At 42.8% G+C, this 23322-nt stretch overlaps 1 protein-coding gene across 1 annotated transcript in view; it reads left to right on the forward strand.

Moving 5' to 3' along the window:
• Positions 1 to 23322, forward strand: part of DPYSL3 (dihydropyrimidinase like 3) — a gene marked incomplete at both ends in the record, with an annotated part of 112268 nt that overhangs the window by 24931 nt on the left and 64015 nt on the right. The gene's annotated exons all lie outside the window — the stretch shown is intronic.

Below are 23322 nucleotides of genomic sequence, written 5' to 3' on the forward strand. Positions count from 1 at the left end.
GAGTGTATGTTAATAAGACCTGTGACCCATTTCTAAGAGACCAGTAATAAGAAAAGAAACATTTGAAGCTTTGAGAGGTGTGTTATCTTATGTAGTGGAAAACTCAGGATAAATCCACTATTGAAAAACATTTTTATAAGCACAATAATTATAGAGAGAGCTTGAAATGGTAGGACACAAGAGACATGAATTCTGGTCCCAGCTCTAAAAAGTCTAATTGTAATTCTGAATGAGTAATTAGCTATCAAACCATACAATTCCCTGGGAAGATGGAAACAAAGTCTCCACTGCAGTACTATTGTGAAGATCAAATGAAATATGGTAATAATAATAATGCTAGGTAATATTCATTGAGTGTTTCTTGTATTCCAGGCAGTGTTTTAAGCATTTTACATGAATCATTTCACTTAAAACTCAAAACATTATAATAAGCTATGAGTGCTACCATTTTATAGATACATGAAATGAAACAGAGACTAAATAACTTGTGCAAAGTCAGAGAGAACTTCTAGTGGGAGGGGTCAGGGTTAGAATCCCTGCCATCTGACTCCAGAGCCCAAGATCACATTCTTAAGACTAATCTCATCATGTGGTAGAGATTTTGAAAAACTGTATACTACATCCAAAGGGAAGACTGTTACCATTTCCATGTGACTTGCATGGGTCACTGAGAATAGGAATAAATAACATATGCTAAAATATTCACCTTGTACTGGGTGGAGTTTGATATTTCTTTAAAGATGTCAGGGAACTTTCAAAATCTTATATGATTTCAGAATCTAAGTTCCTTTGTCGATCATCTTTCTTTCTCTCTGCTTGCCTTTAGCATCTTTGAGTTCTGCAATTTTAGTAAAGATTTTTCTCCTCCGAATGCAACATATTTTTGAATCTGAGGATTCGTCTCTTTCAGCAGTTCTGGAAATGTCTTAGCCATTATCCGTGGAGAGTAGCCTCTCTCCATTCCTATCTGAAATGCCTATTAATTATGGTGAACCATCTCACTAATGTCTAGGTTTCTTAATCTCTCTGTTATATTTTCCACTTCTTTTTGTTCTTCACCACAATTAGAGTTATTTGATCATATTTACATTCCAGCTCACAAACTTTCTCTTCAGATGTATTTAATCTGCTGGCTGTCTGTTATTAATTTCACTGGCTATTTTTTCATTTCCAGAAGATATTTCTCCTTTTTAAAATTTGCATTTTCTGTTTTGATAGTGTCTGATTCTGTTCCTGTACTTATCTCTTATTTTTACTGGGAATTTCATCAGTTTAAACATATTGATTTTATTGTATCTGATTGTTCTATATGAAGTTTTTGGTTGTCTGTAAACTTACTGTGTTTGCTAAATCTTGCTCATGGTACATTATTTTCTTATGTGTTTTGTAATTTCTGACTGTGAGTTCATGTTAGGTAATGCCTTTTCTGAAAGAGTCTAATGAACCTGGGTCTAAGGTATCTCTTTTTGAGTGTTTTTGCTTTTGCCAGATACCCCAGTGCTTTCTTTGCCAGGATCATTTTTAATGTTAATATCCCACTTTAAGAATTCCTACTGGTTTAAAATAAAATCTAAACCTGTGTGAACATCCTCCCATTGTGACAAATTCTGAGACTCGCCCACAATATCCCATCAAGAGCATGCGCCAAGGCAAAAAAGCTCCATGTCATCATCCTTTTTTAATAAGAAGATTTTCCTAATTTACTTTTTTCATGGAAGGGCCAAAATTTATGTGGGGGGGTCAGTCTCTGTTCCAGTCTCTCCCTCTTTGGTGAGGACCAAACGGCCTCATTTCTTGTCCTTCCAGAGCTTTAAAACCCAGACCCTTGGTTACCAAGATGGGTAAATTCCCATAAGGCAGCCAAAGTGTCAGCTCTTCTGCTTACTTCTGTTTTCAGTTCTCATGTTTTTTTGCCCCTAACTATGCATTTATATTTTGTGTTGGAAAGGTTAGTTTGTCTAATCTATCATATTGCTCTTCTCATCATTATGAACATCAATTATTTTATAGTCATAAAAAATTGTCCTCTGATTGGACCCTGGATAACAGAAAGCTTTGGTTAATTCTAATATTCAATAAAATCAATTTGTTTCTCCCTTTCTTAGGTGATTGAGGGACTAATTGGTGTTAGGGATTAATTTTCCATGCTAAAACTATAGATTAATTCATATCCTTTATTTAATTTTGCATTTCAAAATGGGATTTATGACCATTTGTATCTATATCAATTTCAGCTCTAGGTCCACCACTTACTTGCTATATGAGTTTGATCAAGTTATATACATTCATTGTGCCTCAGTTCTGTCACTGTAAAAAGGACCATGATAATAGTATCAGTATTAGCAGGTTGTTATGAGAATTATGAAAAAGATGTAAAACATTTGGGAAAGTTCTTTTTCTTTTTTTTTTTTTTTTTTTTTTTTTTTTGCGTTACGCGGGCCTCTCACTGTTGTGGCCTCCCCCGTTGCGGAGCGCAGGCTCCGGACGCGCAGGCTCAGCGGCCATGGCTCACGGGCCCAGCCGCTCTGCGGCATGTGGGATCTTCCCAGACCGGGGCACGAACCCGTGTCCCCTGCATCGGCAGGCGGACTCTCAACCACTGCGCCACCTGGAAAGCCCCTTTTTCTTTTTTAATATTTATTTATTTGGCTGCACCGGGTCTTAGTTGCGGCACGCGGTGTCTTCGTTGTGGCATGCAGGATGTTAGTTGCAGCATGTGGGGTGTTAGTTGTGGCATGCAGGATGTTAGTTGCAGCATGTGGGGTGTTAGTTGTGGCATGCGAGCTCTTAGTTGCAGCATGTGAGGTCTAGTTCCTGAACCAGGGATTGAACCCGGGCCCCCTGCAGTGGGAGCAGGTAGTCTTAACCACTGGATCACCAGGGAAGTCCCTAGGAAAGTTCTTGGACACATAGCATTTGATAATTGTACTCCTTATCATTATTATTACTGTTATTATCTTCAGAAGCAGTATAGTAATTGCATATTTATTTCTGAGGATGTGTTCATTTGTCCTACTTTGTGTCCAAGCTACTTTGTATTCATGGTGTTAATCCAAATAAATTAACTTCAGATTTTTTTCACTATAATTTTCCTGTCTAAAACCTTTAGTTGTGTTTTCAAGAGTTTGAGTCACCTTCCTCATTATGATAACATGTTAAGACAGTCCTTGTTGTGGGATTTCTTCTGTAGTTTCTAATTGCTTAGATATTTCCACCCTTCCTAAGGAATCTTTTACTTACTCTTTTTTTTTTTTTTTTTTTTTGTGGTATGCGGGCCTCTCACTGTTGTGGCCTCTCCTGTTGCAGAGCACAGGCTCCGGACGCGCAGGCTCAGCGGCCATGGCTCACGGACCCAGCCGCTCCGCGGCACGTGGGATCCTCCCAGACTGGGGCACGAACCCGTGCCCCCTGCATCGGCAGGCGGACTCCCAACCACTGCGCCACCAGGGAAGCCCTACTTATTCTTTAATTTAGCTTATGTTTATAAACCAGCTTTGAGGCTCTGCTTTCATCTGTTTGTTCCAGGTGTTCTTTCCATTCCCTTGAATAATTTTCCATTTTGAGCAATTTGTTTTGTGATTTAGATCTTTCTGTCAGGTCTTTAACAATGACGACAGATGTACCCATGTTAGTTTTCTGGTCTTGGTATTGTACTTCTGTTATGTAAGATGTGACCACTGACAAAAGCTGAGTGAAGTGTTCAGAGAACTCTCTGTACCATTTTTGCAACTTCCTGTAAACTTATAATCATTTCAAAATAGAAAGTGAAAATAATGGCATTTCAAAAGGAAAGTCAAAATGAGTTTTAAAGAAGATACCCAGACCTGAAAACTGGTACATGTATGATTTTGAGATAGTTCTTAGGCTTGACACAACTTGGTCATCGTGTGTGTGTTTGTGTGTGTATAGTTCTATGCAGTTTTATTCCATGCGTATTCATATAACCATCATGATGCAAAATACAGAATTGTTCCATCACTACAAAGGAACTCCCTCATGCTACCACTTTATTGTCGACCTACCTCATCCCTGTCCCCTGGCAACTACTGACCTGTTTTCTATCTCTACAGTTTTGTCAATTTCAGAGCATTATATAAGTGGAATTATATAGTATGTCACTTTATGAAATTATTTTTGTTCATTAAGCATAATTCCCTTAAGATACATCCTAGTTTTTCACCTATCAATAATTTGACCCTTTTAATTGATGAGTAGTATTGCATTGTGTGGATGTACCAGACTTTGTTTGTCCATTCACCTGTTGAAGGACATTTGGGTTGTTTCTACTTTTTGGCTCTCAGGAATAGGACTGCTATGAACTTTCCCATACAAGTTTTTATGGAAATGTAAATTTCCATTTTTGGGGGATAAATGACCAAAAGTACAGTTGCTAAGTTGAATAGTTTAATGCATGTTTAGTCTTTTTTTTAAAAAAAATTGAAATGTAGCTGACATACAGTATTATGTAATACATATTTAGTTTTATAGGAAGCTACCCAATTATTTTCTGGAGTGGCTGTACATTCCCCAACCAACAATGTATGAGACAACTGCCATTTTTGATATGATATTTTCTCCTTTAAGAAATCTCTGGGGATTCCCTGGTGGCGCAGTGGTTGAGAGTCCGCCTGCCGATGCAGGGGGCGCGGGTTCATGCCCTGGTCTGGGAAGATCCCACGTGCCGCGGAGCGGCTGGGCCTGTGAGCCATGGCCACTGGGCCTGCGTGTCTCCAGAGCCTGTGCTCCACAACGGGAGAGGCCACAGCAGTGAGAGGCCCGCGTACCGCAAAAAAAAAAAAAAAAAAAGAAAAGAAATCTCTGAATATCCAGATTTTAAAAAATAAAAGACGTGTCTGGTGATGAAAACGTTTACCACTTAGATTGTGGTTTGTACAACTCTGAACATACTAAAAACCCACTGAATTGGTTACTTTATTTTTTTTTTATTTTTTATTTTTTTTGCGGTACGCGGGCCTCTCACTGTTGTGGCCTCTCCCCTTGCGGAGCACAGGCTCCGGACGCGCAGGCTCAGCGGCCATGGCTCACGGGCCCAGCTGCTCTGCAGCATGTGGGATCTTCCCGGACCGGGGCATGAACCCGTGTCCCCTGCATCGGCAGGCAGACTCTCAACCACTGCGCCACCAGGGAAGCCCTGAATTGGTTACTTTAAATGGTGACCATTATGGTATGTGAGTTAGAGCTCAATAAAGATGGTAAAAAAATAAAAGGATATTACAAGAAGGGATCTAATTGTATTATAAAAAAAACTTATTCCTTCACTAAGTTTCTAGTATTGATTAAGAATTGACCATGTGGCAGGCATTACATGTAATGCTTTACAGGATACACGTCAACTCCTGACCCATCTAGCAACTAGCATGTCACTTAACCATTCTCAACATCTGCATCCTGTTCTGTAGTAAAATTACCTTCCTTTGTGAGGATTAAATGAAATAATGCATATAAAAGCATTTAGAATGCTGCCTGCCTAGTATCATCATCCTCATATTAAATTCATGAAAAGGCCTTTTCCCCTTACCAGTTCGTGACAGCCTGGTAACGGTATTATGAGAAAGTGAGCCATGTGTATTAATAAAAGATGACATATTTTCCCATTGTATATATAGGAGGACAAGGGAAGCAGCTGATGTTTACTGATCACCTACTATGCACCAGACACTGTATTTACTAGCCTCTGTTATGCACATTTAATCCAAACATTGCTCCACGACGGGAGTAGTATTATCGCCATGTAATAGAAGAGAAAACAAACTCAAAAAGCTTAAGAAAATATCCCGGTTTCATAAAGCAAGTATTTGATGTAACCAAGTTAGCAAACCAGGTCTGTGCCCCAAGTTCATGTTTTTCTACTTTCACAGATGAAAGGAATTAATTTAAATTAGACTTTTCTTCAGACTCTGCAATTAACTTAGGGTATTTAGGTCCTTGAAGCTTTTCTCTCCGCTTTATTCAGAAACTAAAATTTAGCATGTCTAAGGTTGTTGGTGTTTAAAACATTCTTAATATTTTAAATTTCATATTTAAATTTCATATTTTAAAATTTGACAAAATTTGGATATCCTTCTGGGAGTTCAGAAAGAGGTTTTGTTCATCCTGGATTTCCAACTGTTTGGAGCTTGAATCAAAGTTAAAGTGCAAAAAAACAGAAGTGCTGGTGGGAAAGCCCATGGCCAGAAGCGCTCAGGAAGAAGTGAAGAGATAGATCCTAAAGATTCGAAGAAGGCAGAACACCCACTGCCAGACTCAGTTAAAAAACAAAACAGAAACAAAAAAAGAATTCCATGCCAAGAAGAAAATTGTGTGCAATAATATGACAGCGAAACCATTTCTCAAGTTTATTCACCCGTGGATTAGTCTCTGTGTTCTTTCTCCGTCTTCTTTAAACTCCTTTTTCTTTAGAAACTGCCAAGTGTTGTAGTGGTAACAAAGACGGGACTCTAGTGTCAGCAAATTTATTGAGAAAAACCACAGAGAGAAACTGTTTCTTTGCAGTGAGCCTCAAAGATTATACCTCCCATTCTTCAGGTTTATGGAGGAACTTGGCTGCAGGTTTCCCCTGGAAAGAAACAACAAGGGTTTGGAATTCCAGTCGGAAAACTTAGGTCTTCCTGATTTCTGGATCAATGCAGGGGCAGAATCCCAGTGAGCACTCGCATTGTTGTGAGACAGGAGATCCTCGGATAGGAACCCACTAATTGATTCTCAGGGCTTTAAGTGCCTGGCTTCATGCATTGGCATGTTATAAGTTATCTTATTGTCCTTTATTTTATTTAGTATAAAATAATAATAAACAGGAGCAGGAGAAACAAGGTCTGGTTCCCATATGATTAAAAAAACAAAACCAAACGGTCTTGGGTTGGGTTAGGAAGTTCTCTGAACTATGACAAATGACCTCAAAACTGGCTGAAAAACCCAAGAATGAAAAATGGCATGCTGCAGTTTCCAGGAGGATGCTGGAGAGATGGGCTTCGGACACATTTCATTTTGCATTGTTATTAATGGCTTGGAAAGAGGCTGTAAACCTATTATGGCAATTATACCTTCAGATGAGGGTAAATAGGATGGTGCTAGAGACACTAGTGAGAAAGAGACATAGTACAGAGCAACCTAGAGAGATTAGAAATATGGACAGGAAATGAACAAATGAGATCAGCCTGGGGAAGTAGAAACATGCATCTGGAGAAATACATAATTTGAAAAACAGAGAGGTACGTAAAGGAAGGGTCATACTTGGAAAGCAACAATGGTAAATGGGCTTTCGAGCAGATATCAATTTTGGATATGTTTGAGACATGATGGAAAAATAATATGAAGGCCTGGTGTTCAGATAGCCTTTTGGAGAGCATTTTTTTCAAACAAGGGCATTTCTATTATCTCATTTAATTATCAGCCCAAAGAGGTTGGAAGCAAATAATTTATTCTCCATTAAAGAGATGAGGAGAGGTTAAGTGAGTTGCTTAAAGTCAAACCATTTGTTCATAAAATAGACTTGGTTAAAACGTGGATCTCTTGACTCCTTATTTTTTTTTCGCTTTTCACGACAACACCTTGTCATGACGTCTTGGATGTCAGAATAGTAACTGTTTCTGGCTCAGGATTGACCCATCTCTTTCTGATATTGTGCCCGATTTTACTTCATCTGAGACTGAGCTTAGTGTGACTGAAGCTCTGAACAGGGGATAAACCCCACCCTGCCCCACAGTCCTGTATTTCCAGGATGAAGTGAGGCAGTAGGTAATGGTTGGTGGATCTCTGGATTAGGAGTCAGAACCCTACAATAATGGTGTTACTAACTTCAGGGTTCCGGGTGGGCAAACCATATGTCTTCTCTAGTCTCGTGTGTTTTACCTGTAGGACTGAGTGGGTAGATTGCTTATGGTCTCATGGAATTGATCTCTTTGAAGATCTGAAAAAAGAATGAAGCTAGTGCAAATAGACAATCAAAGACAGAGACCAAGAAGCCCGAGAGGTGGTGGGGGGAGAGGGAGAGACCTCGACGCAGATGCGTGTGACATCCGGACTGTGAACACTTATTAGCATATGGCAAGCAGGCAAATTTACATTTTCAAGGATCGCCCTTGCAAAACTTATCTCAGGCTCTTCTCTTGTGCCCTTGTTAGTTCCTATCTGAAAGCTGACTCGTCATTTTTTTCTTTTCCTTGGTAATGAAGTATGAGTTTCGGTGCACCCTCATCTGCCCCTTTTGTGTGGACTGCACGTAGGAATCACTAGATGTCTTTTGAGTTCTGCCAAGCTCATTATGGCCTCTACGTCCACATGGGTAGGCTCCTTGCAGCCATATTTATGTCATGATTCCCCCATTCTGTCTCCATAGGTGATTAGATTGCAGGGTAACACCTGGCTCAAGCAGAGCCAGTTCCTTCCAGTTGGGAATTAGAACCAAGAGATATTCCTTTTATTCTCTCAGTGTGATTAGAACAAAGAAATATGGAGTAACTGAATGTGTAGAGAAAGGATGTAGCTAATGTTAACAGTGAATGTCCGTGAGGCCTTAGAGGGGAAAAGAGATGGTGGCTGACAGATCCTGATTCCAGCCTGGCTGGATACCTACACTTGAATCTTTTTAATGCAGTCCCCTCCACCCCCATTTAAAAAAATTGTTTTATTGAGATTAACTTTTTAACAAGGTGTTTTCACTGAGTCAACTGAATTGATATCCTGTTAACATGCAAATGAGCCCATCCTAAACTTTTTCTACCTCAGCCAACCCATTAGTCCTTCAGGATTCTGCTCCAAGGTGGGTTTACATTTGGGATGAGGTTGTTTGTATATGTATGTGTGTATGTATATATGTACGTTGGTACGTATTCATCCAAGACCATCATTTAACACACATCTCATAAGTGCCTTTATCTATGTGCTAGGGCACTGTGCTGGCACTGGGATACAGTAATGAATAAACAGAGACATACCCTCAAGGAGCCCGAGGAAGATGGCCAACAAAACAGATAATCACAACATACACTATAAGCACGGTGCTGGAAGTTGGCAGAGACTCAGGGAAGCACCAGGGGTCACTGGATGGGAAAGCTTTCTGGAGAAGGTAGTGCCTGAGTTGAGTCATAAAGGATTGTTTGGAGATTCCCAAGTTAAGAAGGGGGGATGATCGTTTCAGCAGAAGGTATGACATGGGCAAGCACTTGGAGGCAGGAAACAGCATGATGTGAAAGAAATGCCTGGTTCCTAGGGTTATTGGAACATAAAGTACAGTAAGGAGTTAAGAGAGATGAAGCCACAGAGATGAGGAGAGGCCTAGTATGGAAAGTTTTGTTCATCATATTAAGAATCTTAGACTTTAACTTGAGAGGACTGGGGAATGATTGGAGACTCCCATACAGGTAAATGACGTTTAAGATGAGAGCATTTGCAGCCAGTTAAGCCGACTGTGCTCTTTTCCCCATGGGGGCCCGGTGCGCACTGGCTGCAAACAGCAGCCTCTTCGGTAGTGTATGCAGCCTGTTGCCTGTATGGGTTGCCCTAAGGGACCTTGGAGACAGCCCTTTCCAATGGACATTAATGACTGGCATGCTGTCCCCAATCTAGGCTGCAGACAGGTATGCGTGGTGCCTTTGGAAAGCCCCAGGGCACAGTGGCCAGGGTCCACATTGGCCAGGTCATAATGTCCATCCGCACCAAACTGCAGAACAAGGAGCATGTGATTGAGGCCCTCTGCAGGGCCAAGTTCAAGTTCCCTGGCCGCCAGAAGATCCACATCTCCAAGAAGTGGGGATTTACTAAGTTTAGAGCAGATGAATTTGAAAACATGGTGGCAGAAAAGCAGCTCATTCCAGATGGCTGTGGGGTCAAGTACATCCCTAATCGTGGCTCCCTGGACAAATGGCAGGCCCTGCGCTCGTGAGAGCCTTGGCGCTGCCCCCTCCCTACCCATGCCCACCAATAAACTCTACTTTCTTTCCCCTGTCAAAAAAAAAAAAAAAAAAAAGATGAGAGCAGAATGATAAGAAGGACCCAAACTGGTTGAGGTTGATCCAGTCAGGGGAAGCAGACAGTAAAAAAGCACCAAGGACTAAGGCTCAGGTTTCTGGTTAAAGACCAGGTGAAACTAGGTATCACCCACTGAGGTGCAAAGCATTGGAGAAAGTACAGAAGGTTCTGGAACCTATCTGAGACATGTTGAGTGTTCTGATTTCCCTAGGAATCAGATCATAAGACAAGATTAACATGGTTTTCTATGGGATGCTCTTGAGATCAACACCAGTGGATGGGAAGGAAGGGGAAGTGGAAAAGGAAGCAGAATTGAGTAGAAGGAAAATGTAGCCTCAATAGAAATCACAGCTGGCCCTACCAGGAGATCTGGAGAGAGGACGAACCTTCAGATCTGGCCTGAATCATTTGTATCATTGGATGTGCGCCACTCCCCAAGGCAATGTCATCTGGGGCAAAGTAGACCTCCTTAGCTGAAGCAACATGCAAAGGTGGCTGACAGATGAGAGCCTCTGCTGGTGGCACTTACGTAGCTGGGGTCATAAGCCCTTTCCTCCCTAAGGGGGATCCGGGTGGTGCATCACAGAGCCCACCACAGTGGGGTAGAGGTGCCTGTGGCTTCACGTGGAGACACCCCTTGTGCTACTGGATGTATGAGCTTGACACCGAGAGAGGGGTCTGGCTAGGGATGAGGACTGGGAGGTGGTGTCGCATCAGTGATGAAAATGCTTGATCTTTTCGGGCTCATGCACGCTTTGGAGAATCTGAAGAAAACTAGAGACTCGCCCTCCCCAGGAAAAAATATGCCAAAATACATACCTACAGAATTTGCTCGGCTTTCTTTGGACTGGGTGCACTCAGTAACACTCTGTACCCTGGGCCACATCATGCAGTATTTTAATTAATCAGGTCAGTCCATCCAGTTTCTTGAAGCATTCACAGAATATCAGGTACTGTCCATTATTTCACCTAATCCTCATACCATATAAGTTAACCATATTAGCCCATTTTACAGATAAGGAAACTGAATTTAAATGAACTTGTCCAGGGGCACCATTGTTAGCAGGCACCACATGGCTTAGAATTGCAATCTGTGTGACTAGCAGAGTTGGATTCCATTTCTGAGCTCCATAGTGGGCTCTCTGTGTGCCCACTTGGGCATTATCAGGGTAACCGTGGATTCTTGCCAAGTGGGGAGGAAAGCCAGTGGCCCTGGGTATCAGTCAAGAAGGTTTATGGACACCATCCTCCAGCAGCCATCAGGGTGCAGAGACCTGCGTTGCTGGGGAAGGAGAATCTACTGCTGGCATCAGGCAGACGGCTCCAGGGTGCAGGGGAGGGGGGCGCAGGCCAGCCTCCCAGGCTGATGTTAGCTTGAGGTGGGGCCCAGTGGTCATAGGAGTTTTGGCAGGGGAGGAGGACCAGCCAGTCCCTCACTCTGTCCCTGGTGGGCAGGTGGCTGCCTCAGATATTTTTCTCTTGTATGGATGTTGTCATGGAAAATAGGCTCTCTTATGTTCTCAAGTTCATAGTCTAGTTACTTTCTATTTTACTTGAAAAAAAATGTCATATGAGTGTCATTTGTACTGTCCTTACTTCTAAGAGCCTTTACCATCTTTTTTTTTTTTTTTTTTTTTGTGGTACGCGGGCCTCTCACTGTTGTGGCCTCTCCTGTTGCGGAGCACAGGCTCCGGACGCGCAGTCTCAGCGGCCATGGCTCACGGGCCTAGCCGCTCCACGGTATGTGGGATTTTCCTGGACTGGGGCACGAACCTGTGTCCCCTGCATCGGCAGGTGGACTCTCAACCACTGCGCCACCAGGGAAGCGCTACCATCTTTTTATACTAGTTAATGAGAAGTCAGTTAGCAAGACCATAGTAAATTTGTCATCACAAAGTGAATGAGTCAAATCAGCCTTCTGTGGCAAACATAGTTTCTACCTTTATCTGAGTAGGATCTCTTACAACAAACTTTGTGATAAAGTAGTTTCCCATGAGAACCTTTTATAGTCCCAAGGTTTTAAGCGAGGAGACCTTGCATTGAAACATTACAGAAGCTTTAGGGATTTAGAGAGAAACTCAACTTTATGCTGACAAAATGGAGACTAAATACAGATTCACCTTAAATTGTTTAGTAAATGTGTAAATATTCAGTAACGGTTTCCCTTAAAGCTACCCCTACAAGTGATTTCCAGGGCTCCTGCTTAGAAAAAAGAGAGTGGCCCCAATCTTAACTTTAATTTTAATTAAAGCTGAGTCAAAGATATGCGGCTGTTTATAATAATTGTTTTCCACAGTGGCATTAGCTTACAACAGAACCATTATTCTACTAACCAGAATCTTGTTATATATTACTTTCTCTCTTGCTATAGAGAATCCCCAGGAAATGTATAAACTAGGCAAGTGTCAATAACAAAATGTGTTCATCTCTCTTGTCAGCAATACTTTGGGGTTCTTGGAGGTCACTGGAAATTATTTGTGGCTATGAAGTCATGAAAACAGGACTTGGTTACTTTTAAAAATATGTATTAATTATACATACCTTTTTGGAAGATGCTCGGTATATTGTACTGTAAATTCAGACAGTCCTTATCAACTTTGGTTATGATTACAGCAGGGAAGCAAGAGTAGAATTTGACTGGGGCCTAGGTTGGTCAGGGCTTCTCCATTTTTAACCCACTCACTGTCACAGGGACTCCAAAACCTGTTCTTTTAATCACTCTATGACATAAAAATACACACCAGCAACTCCTTTTAAATGAATCATCAGCTCATCTGTTTGTTTTATCAGACCTGTTCTTTCATGTTTGAAAGAACATGTATGTGTCAGCATATACACTCAGCTCTTCTACTGACCCATTTTACAGATGAGGCAAGCTTAGAAGTTTTTCAGGCTAATTCCAAAGTCAGCTAATTTGAAATGAATTTAGAAAACCTAAGTTTTTCTCCATTTCAGTCTCTGGTTCCTGCCTCTTATGTTCACTGTCTCCAATAAGAAAATGAGTATCTGGATCTTCAAAAGTGACCAAGCACTCTGCCTAGGGCCAGGTCAGCATTTGTCTTGAGGTCAGAAATCCAGGGTTTCACTTGGGATTCAGTGCACACAGGTGACACGTCCAACTAAGAAGCACTTATTCGTTGACATACCAGTGATGTGTGGGAGGAGCCTGTTTTCCACTCCAGTGTTCCTTTGGGAATTTGCTCAGAAAAACCTGTGACTAGACCCTCAGGCATATGTCTCTGCCATTCCTATGTGTCTGAAAAGATAAGGAGCCAGAGGCTGATGAGGCCCTATGGCCCTGGAGCCTTTGCTACAGCTGAGTACAGGAAACCGGAGGGGGAAAAAAAAAGACATGCAGCCAAAGTCCCTTCCTGGAGGCGGATGGGAAACCTGGAAAATATAAACTGGGGTTGCAGCCTTGTACTTGGGGGTTGGCTTGCTATTTTGAGCCTCCATCCAAGAGTGAGTCTCACATCCCTCATCTGGGGGTGAGCTGTTGTGCTGGGCCCGGAGAGATCTGAATCCAATCACATGTGTTTCCATTCAGCCCAAAGGTGAAACTGATTGCATGTGACCATAGATCCAGCGGCTCCAGCCCATGCTGTCAAACTGGCTTTTAGCAGAGGGTTGGGCAGTTCCAGGATTCAATCTTGTGGTTTAGGGCCCAATGCGGGTGGAGTGAGGCTGGGCTGGGGAGGAGGTTGCTCCCCAGAGATAACTCAACTGCTGTCTCAGTTCTGAACAGGCACCAAAGTCTGCTTCGGGAAAGAGCAGCCCTCACCTTTGAGACACAGAGTTCCTATCCCATAATGCCTAAATAACTCAGTCTCCAAGTGGTCGGATATCAGAAATTCAGGTGACTCTAAGCCAGGCAGGTGGCATAAAAACATGGAAGCCAACCCTACATGAAGGAAGAGGAGGCAGCAGACATTATAGCTAATTGGGGAATACATGTTTGTTCCAAAGGGCAGCCAGTCTTCAGCTGTAGCTGACGGGCACCACTGTGTATCTACGAGCCCAGAATTGCCAAGTTTTCCAATTTTTAAAGAAACCTAAATTTGAATATGAAATCTATACATTTAAAAATATTGGCTAAATTGGGCTTTCCTGGTGGCACAGTGGTTGAGAGTCCGCCTGCCGATGCAGGGGACACGGGTTCATGCCCTGGTCCAGGAAGATCCCACATGCCACAGAGAAGCTGGGCCCGTGAGCCATGGCCACTGAGCCTGCGTGTCTGGAGCCTGTGCTCCGCAACAGGAGAGGCCACAACAGTGAGAGGCCCGCGTACCGCAAAAAAAAAAAAAAAAAAAAAAATTGGCTAAATAAAAAATGTCACTCCACATAAATATTCATTTAATACCAGCCTCACTGTTGCAGGTTGGGTTTCCTGGGAAGCAGATTCTGAGAAGAATAAGATGCAGGAAGCATGTTAGGGAGTGTGCTTAGGCTCAACATCTGTGGAAGGGAAGGGAAAGGAAGCACTGGGCAGAGAGGGAAGTTGAGCTGTGATGTGGTCTTAACAAAGGCTTCAGTTGACCTTATAGGCCTGACACTGGGATAATCCATTAGAGTTGTTGCCCTTTTGTACCTGGGAGGCCAGGCCTTTATATGCTCACATTAGCAATTACTGGATCAGTCTGCCCTTGAGGGAGTGGGTACCTTAGACAAGGGCAGTTTCCAGGAAGGGGCTGAGAGCACCTGAGGGGCTGAGTCCTTCAGCTCTGAATTGGGGGCTGGGTGGAGAGTCTTGTGTCTATGCAGACCCCGCCTTGCTCTCCTCAGATTGACCTCCTTGTGTAATTTCTGGGAGCAAAAACTCCAGGATCTGTGTGCCTATTCTCTTGGGGGTCTCAGGGCCTCTTTACCACAGCTGCTCTTAGGGCCACGATAGTACTCATTAATGTCCTCTCCTAACCATTCTAGATTCCCTTCACTCTTAGCTAACTCCTCTGCTGGTCCAGGTGGTGTACTTGGTGTTGGAACATGGACCTGCATCTCTGAGGGGTAAGAGACCCCGGTCACCATGTCCATCTCAGGTTACAGCTGGTGTACTTGTTTATTTACCATCAAGATCAGGCAGGGCTGTACCTGAAAGAACCCCTGTGGATCATAAGAGTGTCCGACATACCCCTCCCTGCCCCCATTGTGCAATAGCAGCTCTGTCTCCTCCTTCTCTTCACGGTCCTACCAAGAAGGATGCCAACTCTCCTTGCCTGTTTAGTCCCTGAACAGAAAGAGCCCAAGGTGCCCTATAACTGCTGTAATTTGTAGTTCAGCAGAGTTCTTGCTGTGCCCCCTGGTAGAAGCACTTGCCCTTTGTGGAAAAGACACTAAACAACCCAGAGTTGCAGGGATGGGAAACACATATTTCCCAATTGGGTCCTTGGCAGTGAAGGTATAAGGGGTCACTCCTGCTTCTTCCCCTTGTTTCTGGGATCCATGTGTTCTTCCTTTGGAAACACAGCACCATATAAAGGGCACTGATTTACAATGCACAGTGCATCCTGGAGGGTGGTGCCTTATCCTTGCAAGGAGTCGTCTCTGAAATGGTGCTTCAGTCGTGCCTTCAGTAGGCCATTCCTCCTTGCTCAGGTTGGCAGGTTCAGGGTGATGCGGTATTTGATATAACTAGTGGATGCCGCAGTCATGTGGCCTTTCTTGCATCTCATTTGCTGTTAAACAAGCCCCTTGGTCTGATGTGTGATGCTATGTGGATCCCATGCCAGTGCCTCAAACACTCCGGAAGTCCTCAAATAGAGTTGACTGAGGCCACAGAAACAGAAGATGCAAATCCATATCTAGAATATGTGTTTGTTTCTGTAAAAGTGAATCACTGTGCTTTCCAGTGTGAAAGGGGTCTAAGGTCATCTACACAAGTGGCTGTGTGTATCTTTGAGGCATGGTGCCATCTTGGGGAGGAAGTGTTGCTCTGTGTTGCTGGCAGGATGGATGTTTGACAGCACCAGTAGCTGGGTCAGCACTGGTGACTGGGTATTGGTTCCCTGCATGGCCTCTATCCCTGTCACCATGTCTTGTCTACTCCATCCATGTGCTCATTTAACCAGCACTGGGGTTGGCTGATGATGGAGGGTGGCTGATGTCAGCTGACTGAGTCATTTTGTCTGCCGCATCGTTGAGTGCCTCTTCCGTGATGGGTGCTCTCTGGAGGGCATTAAAATACAATACATATATCTTCACTCTTGATGCCCACTCACCTGGTCTACCACATGCTGCTAGCTAAGGCCACCTTTTCCTTGATCTTTAATCTTTCCCCTTACCGCCTAGGAATACTTCAACACTCTGTATAATCTTGAGCCACTTTTCTTCTCCAACATTATGTATAATCTTGAGTCACTGTTCTTTCCAAAGTGGATGACTAGCTGTACTGTCTGAAACTCTGGACATCTGGGAAGAGAGCTCTTCACTATTGTCTTTCAACACCACCCCTGGGTGGGACTGTCACGTGGCCATGGTCTGTTTTCAATGTGATCTAGATGCCGAGCCATTCCATCTAGAAGTCAGGCTCAGGGGTTTTCCTCCTCCACCAGCTGATCCTCAGGGCCATGGGTGTGTGCTAGCAGGAAGGTACTGGAGCAGCAGCAGTGGATGACATGGGAGATGGGGCCACCTGCTCAGGTAGTTTACTTGTGCCCTTCAGCCCTTCTCATGATCAATTGCTGCTGGGCCAACTTGGTCTTGTGACTTGGTGGGTCTGATAGAACCCAGCTCATAATGGACATTTCTGGCCACGTCATGACCCTGGTCAAGCCCTCCATCTCTACCAGGGCCCAGTAGCACTCAAGGACCTATTTTTCAAATAGTGCATAATTTTCTTACTCCAGAGCCCTAAGAGTGTAAATTGTGATACTTCTGTTGGGACTGCATAACCTTCACATGGTGGCTTTTCCCACCACAAATACCTCCAGTGCTGTAGAGTTTATTGGGTCTTATGGCTGAAGTGGCAGGGCTGTTTGCACTTGCATCCTGGATCTGCTGCAGAGCCCTTTCCTGCCCCAGGCGCGGCTCAGAATGGACAGCCTTTGATGTAAATGTGCTGTAGAAGTATTTCTAGGACTAAGTTGTCTTTAAAACCTGAAGAGGCCTCCCAGGCTTTGTGTGGAGAAGGCCAGGCGCCTGCAGAATCATTCTCTACTGAGGAAATGAATGAGAACGTCCATCCAGGAAGATGTAGGATTGCATACCTTGCTCATGCTGATATAAGTTTGATTTTGGAATAAGCCCATGGGAGTACTTCCCTGTGGCTATCGTATTTTTTTCTTTTTTTGGCTTATGTGTTTCAAGGGTAGGATTGTTTGTCAGGTTATTTCTGTGTATTTAATATGTAAACATCTAATAATAGCAGGTGAATCACCACTTTGATTTTCATTCTGTGACACTGGAAGTACACGACTAGGATTTCCTTTGTTTGAAATGTAGGTAAAATTAATGGACCCAAATGACTTAATGGGAAGTTCTGAGATGAAACGTTTATTCACATTAGAATAGCCTATATATTTCACAAAAGCCTGGTATGTCTTTTGCCCCTTCAAAACTCTTCCGTATTTGTTTTGGGACTATGTTTTTCTTCATCCTTCAAATCAGGACCAGGGGAAATGTTTACCCATATCAACAGAGCAAAGTATAAATTTGTTTTTAAAAAGTAGAAAGTATTTTTAATAGTCAAAACTGTGTGAATTACTAAGCACTTATTTTAGATATTTTGGAGGTTAAAAGGAAGACAGAATATTCTTGACTTTCCCCTCTATTCAATTAATTTTCCCCCATTGATTCTACTCTATTCCAAGCTTTATAAAAGAGCTGGAGACTACCAAGATAAATAAGACATAGTCCTGGACACAAACGAATTCAGCAAATAATAATCAGAACATTAAAGATAATGGTAGGAATAGCTGCCGTCTAATTAACTTTGTGCTAAGAGCTTTACGTGAATAATCTTATTTAATCTTCAATATGTTCACTGTCCTTTACCCCCATATACACTTGTGCCCTCCCTTCCCTCTTAACCAGCTTAGATCCCATGGTTTATCCTCAATTCCCTTGAGTTTCTTTCTCCCTTCTCAGCACTCATCTAGCAAAACCCTTGTGAAAGTCCACACGCTGCCTACTCCATGCCTGCATGTATACAGCTGTACATGACTGGAGGCGTAGCCACACCATGCTTACGGGTCTCTCTTTAAATTTATGGCCACTACCTGAGGGGAATCCCTAGTGCTGCCAGGGAATCACACGGTATTTCCCTAGCCCCTTTAATCTCCTAAAAACTGATTTTATACCAGCTCCTTTCCCCTCTTAACTTTCAGTACCCTCTCTCCCAGACTGGCTTAGCTGATGGCAGAGAAAACAGACACAGTCAGAAGAGAACTGCCATAAACTCCCACCATGAAATTTACCTAGCTGCCTGTCTCTGTGCTGGTATACTCTTCCTCTTAGTTACTCGAGGAGAAACAGTCCTTGCTCCTGGCTAAGGGGAAGCCCTCCATTTGAACACTAGATGTCACCTGTGTTGTCTATTCAAGAACCCCGACAGCAGTTGTTCCATTTCTCTCCTGCATCGTGAAGTTTCCTCTTCTTTCTGAATCAGTCCCATTGGCGTAAGCTGTGCTATTTCCCTCATATTAGATTCTACTTTCTCTGCTAGTTACTGCTCCATATCCTTGTCCCCGTTTACAAAAAACCCCTTGAAAGAGTTGCCTGAATTAGGTGTTTCCAGTTTCCACTTTGATTTTCTTTTGGAAACGCTCCAGTCAGATTTGAGCTCCACAACTTCATTAAGACTGCTCTGGCACACATACACACGTGGTAGGTACGCAGTAAATCTTACCAGAATAATTTAATACTTGCTTACGCATACACAAAAAAACCCCACTGTGAGGTGGGTATGAAGATACTCATTTTATAGGTGCTCTGGTCAAAGTCCTTGGTGATTTCACGCACTGATGAATTCTCAGTTCCCATCGTCCTTGACCTTTCAACAGCATGTGCACACTTTCTCTTTTTTGAAATAATTTTATTTCTTGACCTTCACAATACTGTACTCTCATGGTGTCCCCGCTGTCTCATTGACCACTGTCTCTGATGCTTTTTCTGGTTCTTCCTTTACCCTCAGGATGCTTACTTATCTCAGAGCTCTACCTCCACTCACGTCCTTGGTCAGCTCATCCAGCATTGTTCCTTTATATAATAGCTAGAGGTTGACGGCTCCCGAATTTGTATCTCTGGCCCAGATGTTCCCTTAGATTTCTAATCTCGAATTATCTACCTGCCTGCTCAACATTTCACTTGGATGTTTAATAGGAAGGTCCACAAGCATATTCCTGACTTTCCCCACCAATCCCAGTCCTCCCACAATTTTCCCTATCTCACCTTCATCTTTTGAGTTGCTCAGGCCGACACATTTAGTGTCATCTTTGATTCCTCTTTCTCTCATACCCCAGTCAAATCCATCAGCAAATACTGCTGGCTTAACCTTGAATCATATCCGATATCTGACCATTTCGCACTGCTTCCACTGTTACGATTTGGTTCAAGCAGCCGCCATCTCACCAGACCTTCTGTGATCCCTGATACGGAAAATTCCAGCCCATCCTCAAGACACTGGAATGACTTTCATTTCCCCATCCCTGCTGTATTTATCCCCAATGCACTTGCCACCATTTTAAACATTATATACTTTTTAAAACACTATATAATTTTTTACTCTTGATTTATGCCTTCTCTAGAGTGGAAGCTTCAAGAGGGCAGGGATTTTGTCAATTTTATTCAATATTTGTATCCCTAGTGCCTAGATACCCATAATAGGTACTCAATTAATGTTTGTTGAATGAATTAATAAACCATCACAAAAACACTGTATGGTAGGTAATAAGATGCTCATTTTAGAGGTGAGGTAACCAAGGCTCAGAAGGTTGAAATAATCTGCTGAAGGTCATAGAAACAGGAGCTGGATGAATTGGAATGTAGCAGAGGTCCCTCTATTCCCAAGTCCAGATCCTTAAACAGTATACCATCCTGGATTCTAGTCCATAGTTTTCCTTCTGAACTCAATATCATTTTTTTTCGTTTTTAATTAATTAATTAATTAATTTTATTTTTGGCTGTGTTGGGTCTTCGCTGCTGCATGCAGGCTTTCTCTAGTTGCGGTGAGCAGGGGCTACTCTTAGTTGCAGTGTGCGGGCTTCTCATTGCGGTGGCTTCTCTTGTTCTCTTCTTGAGCATGGGCTCTAGGCGCACGGGCTTCAGTAGTTGTGGCACACAGGCTCAATAGTTGTGGCTCACTGGCTCTAGAGCGCAGGCTCAGCAGTTGTGGTGCCTGGGCTTAGTTGTTCCGTGGCATGTGGGATCTTCGCGGACCAGGGATCAAACCCGTGTCCCCTGCATTGGCAGATGGGTTCTTAACCACTGCACCACCAGGGAAGTTCCTTCATTTTTTTTTAAAAGGAAGTTCTTTAAATTAACACAAGGCCTTTGATCTTCTCTTACACTTTGATGGCAGCTCCTTTCGAGCCACAGCTCTCTAATCACTGCTCAGGTACCAAATCTATTCTATGGAGTCATTCTTTGGTCCATGTATTGCCTTGGAATTTTGTGATTGTATCCTATTAGCAAAGTGATTCCTCACCATCTTGAATTCACTTGCTCTGAAATCTAGAATCAGGAAACTCTAAGAAGGCTTACAGAAGCAAAAATAGATATTCTTAAATCTAGATTCTCACCACATGCCCTTCAATTACAGGAAAGTTCTTATTCCATTTCTTTCTTCAGACACAGTTTGAAATATTCTTACATTCACTCACCTAATAATAATTGAGCAGTTTCTATGGGCAAGGCTCTATTTCACACACTCAGGACCCAGCAGTGAATAAAACAGACACATTCCCTGCCCTCAGGGAGTTTACATTCTAGGGATGAGAAGGAAGATAATACTTAATAATAAATTAATATATTATGTGGTGAAAAAGTACTGTGAAGATAAATAAAGCATAGAAGGGGGCTAACAGGTGACAGATGGTATTCTCTTGAATAAGGGTATAAAATAAACTCCCTGAGATCCGGGATATTATTATTATTGACATCTGTAGCACAGGGTAAATACTGTGTGAGTATTGTGAGAATGAATGAATAACAGTGAAGAAGAGAGCCCAGTTAGGAAGTTACTGCAGTAGTCCAGGTGATAGCTGAGGGTGGCTGGACACAGAGAGAAGCTCTGTAGATGGAGAGAAGAGATCATAGTGTGTATATATGTAAAAGACAGAACCAATAGTATTTCCTGACAGATTGGATGTGGAGTGCAAATTGGATTGGACTGAAGGAGAGAAGTCAAGGTTTGGATGATGCCAAACTTTTGGTCTGAGCAACTAGAATAAAGTAGCCTTGACTGAGGTGTGGGAAGTCTATGGATGTGGTAGGTTTGGGGGCCAAAATTAAGTTTCTTTGGGACCATAAAGTCGCTCAGTGTCTCCCTCTCCCTCTCTCATAGTTTCCTGAGATATCTAAAGCCAAGTACTGCTGTGTATCCAAGGAAAACCATTCAGAGTCATTCTACTGTGGAAAACATCCATGCCGGTTCCACTCCTCACTCTCTTGGCCAGACACAGAGGCATCCTGTGTTGATCACGGCCTTTCTTCTTATTCCTTGAATAAGAAAGCCACCGCCAAGGAAGGCTTTTTTCTTCAAACTCATCTTAGACACTTGATTTTGATTTAAGAAAGAGAAAGATGATTGAAGGGGATGAAAGAGGGAAAAAATAGTGTTTGTTGTACATTTCTGCTGATGGCAACAGCTTGAACCGATTAGTTGGTTATTATGCATTCCTGTGCATGGCTTTTCACAGCAGTCTGATCCAGAGAAACACATCACAAGTCCTATTCTGCATGGCTTCTTGCATGCAAGCCTGACCTCAAAGAGATTAACCAAGTCTTGTAATTTGAAACAACAGACACACACAAAATCATCAAGTGATCAAAAATATGGTATAAATCTATTTAGTAGAGAGTGTTCTGGATTATAATGACAGTAACAGAAGAGATAATTAGGATGCAAAGAAAGGAAACAAAAACCCGACCAACCCATGAAATTAAAAAAAGGAAGGCAGTGGTATTTCTTTAGGATTGTAAATGCCCCCTATGTACCTTTTGCTTTTCCTAAGGAGAACTTGCAAGATCCCTTCAAATAAATTTGGAGCAGTTAAAACTATGGGAAAGATTCAGAGAGACCTCTGCAGGGTTGCATAGTATGTAGTTAATTCTCTTTTTACTCTGTTCTAAATATAATCCTGCTCATTTGCATGCCAATCCCCAGAATGCTTTGTAATTTCACAACTCTTGGCTAGTGGTCTCAGCACTTAAGCTTTAAGAACAAAGCGAAATGTTTAGGGCGTGCCTTTCACTTCAGTCTTTTTTTTTTTTTTCTCCCTGTGCTTTGCAAAAGAATACAGGGAGGTGACCTTTGCTTTGCATTCATCCTCCAAGAGTATCACAGAAATAAAGTGGAGAATGCTGTGGACTTCTGTGAAGACTGCATTCAGTCAGTCTAGTTACCCATGAATAACCAGCCGCTGGATTAACTCACTTGAGAAGGAGTGTTTCAGGGGGCTTAGTCTGCCGTTTGATTAGGTGACCAGGCTGGTTCATTTCAGGTTTATGGAAAGCCCAAGCTGGAGTATTCTGTACCCTCTTTCTGTGGATGCTTTATATCGCTTCTCTATTGCAAAGGAAGCCTTCAAATTAATGAGGAGATGTTCCGAAGTGTGGTCGGTGGCCTGCCTTGGAGAAATGTGAATTCAAGATCTCTAAGACAGACCTAGTCATGCTCCGTGATATCTACAGAATTTCTATTTAGGGAGGATTAGGATCCACAAGGGGGTGTGGTGGTCGTGGGAGACTTGTCTTTAGAATTTTTGCATAGCAAGCCATTTTTGTTGTTGTTGTTATCCAAGTGGTATATTTGGGATTATTTTTTTCAGGAGAGCTGAGAAAGCTCCCCCATCCGACCATCCCTCAGCCCCGAGCCACAGTGGCTCCTCCAAACATGCCCCCCTTGGCCGTTTATTTGGAGCGGGTAGCAAAAGGATAATATATTCCAGCACCGAAAGCTCATGTTTTTGCTCCTAATAGCACATTGATCTCTGTCTATCAGCCTTGCCTAAAGTAAACTGGGCATTGTGAACAGCGCACACCAGATCGCTCACAAAACCCACGGCTGCGCAGTAATGTGCCAGGGCGTTTGGCTTCTCACTACAGGTGTTTTCTACTCTTTACTCACGGAGCAGCGTTAATGCTTTTTCTTCGATTCTGAGAGCCAGACAGTGGAGTTCC

Source organism: Hyperoodon ampullatus (assembly GCF_949752795.1).
Source record: "Hyperoodon ampullatus genome assembly, chromosome: 4".
Classification (NCBI taxonomy): Eukaryota; Metazoa; Chordata; class Mammalia; order Artiodactyla; family Ziphiidae; genus Hyperoodon; species Hyperoodon ampullatus.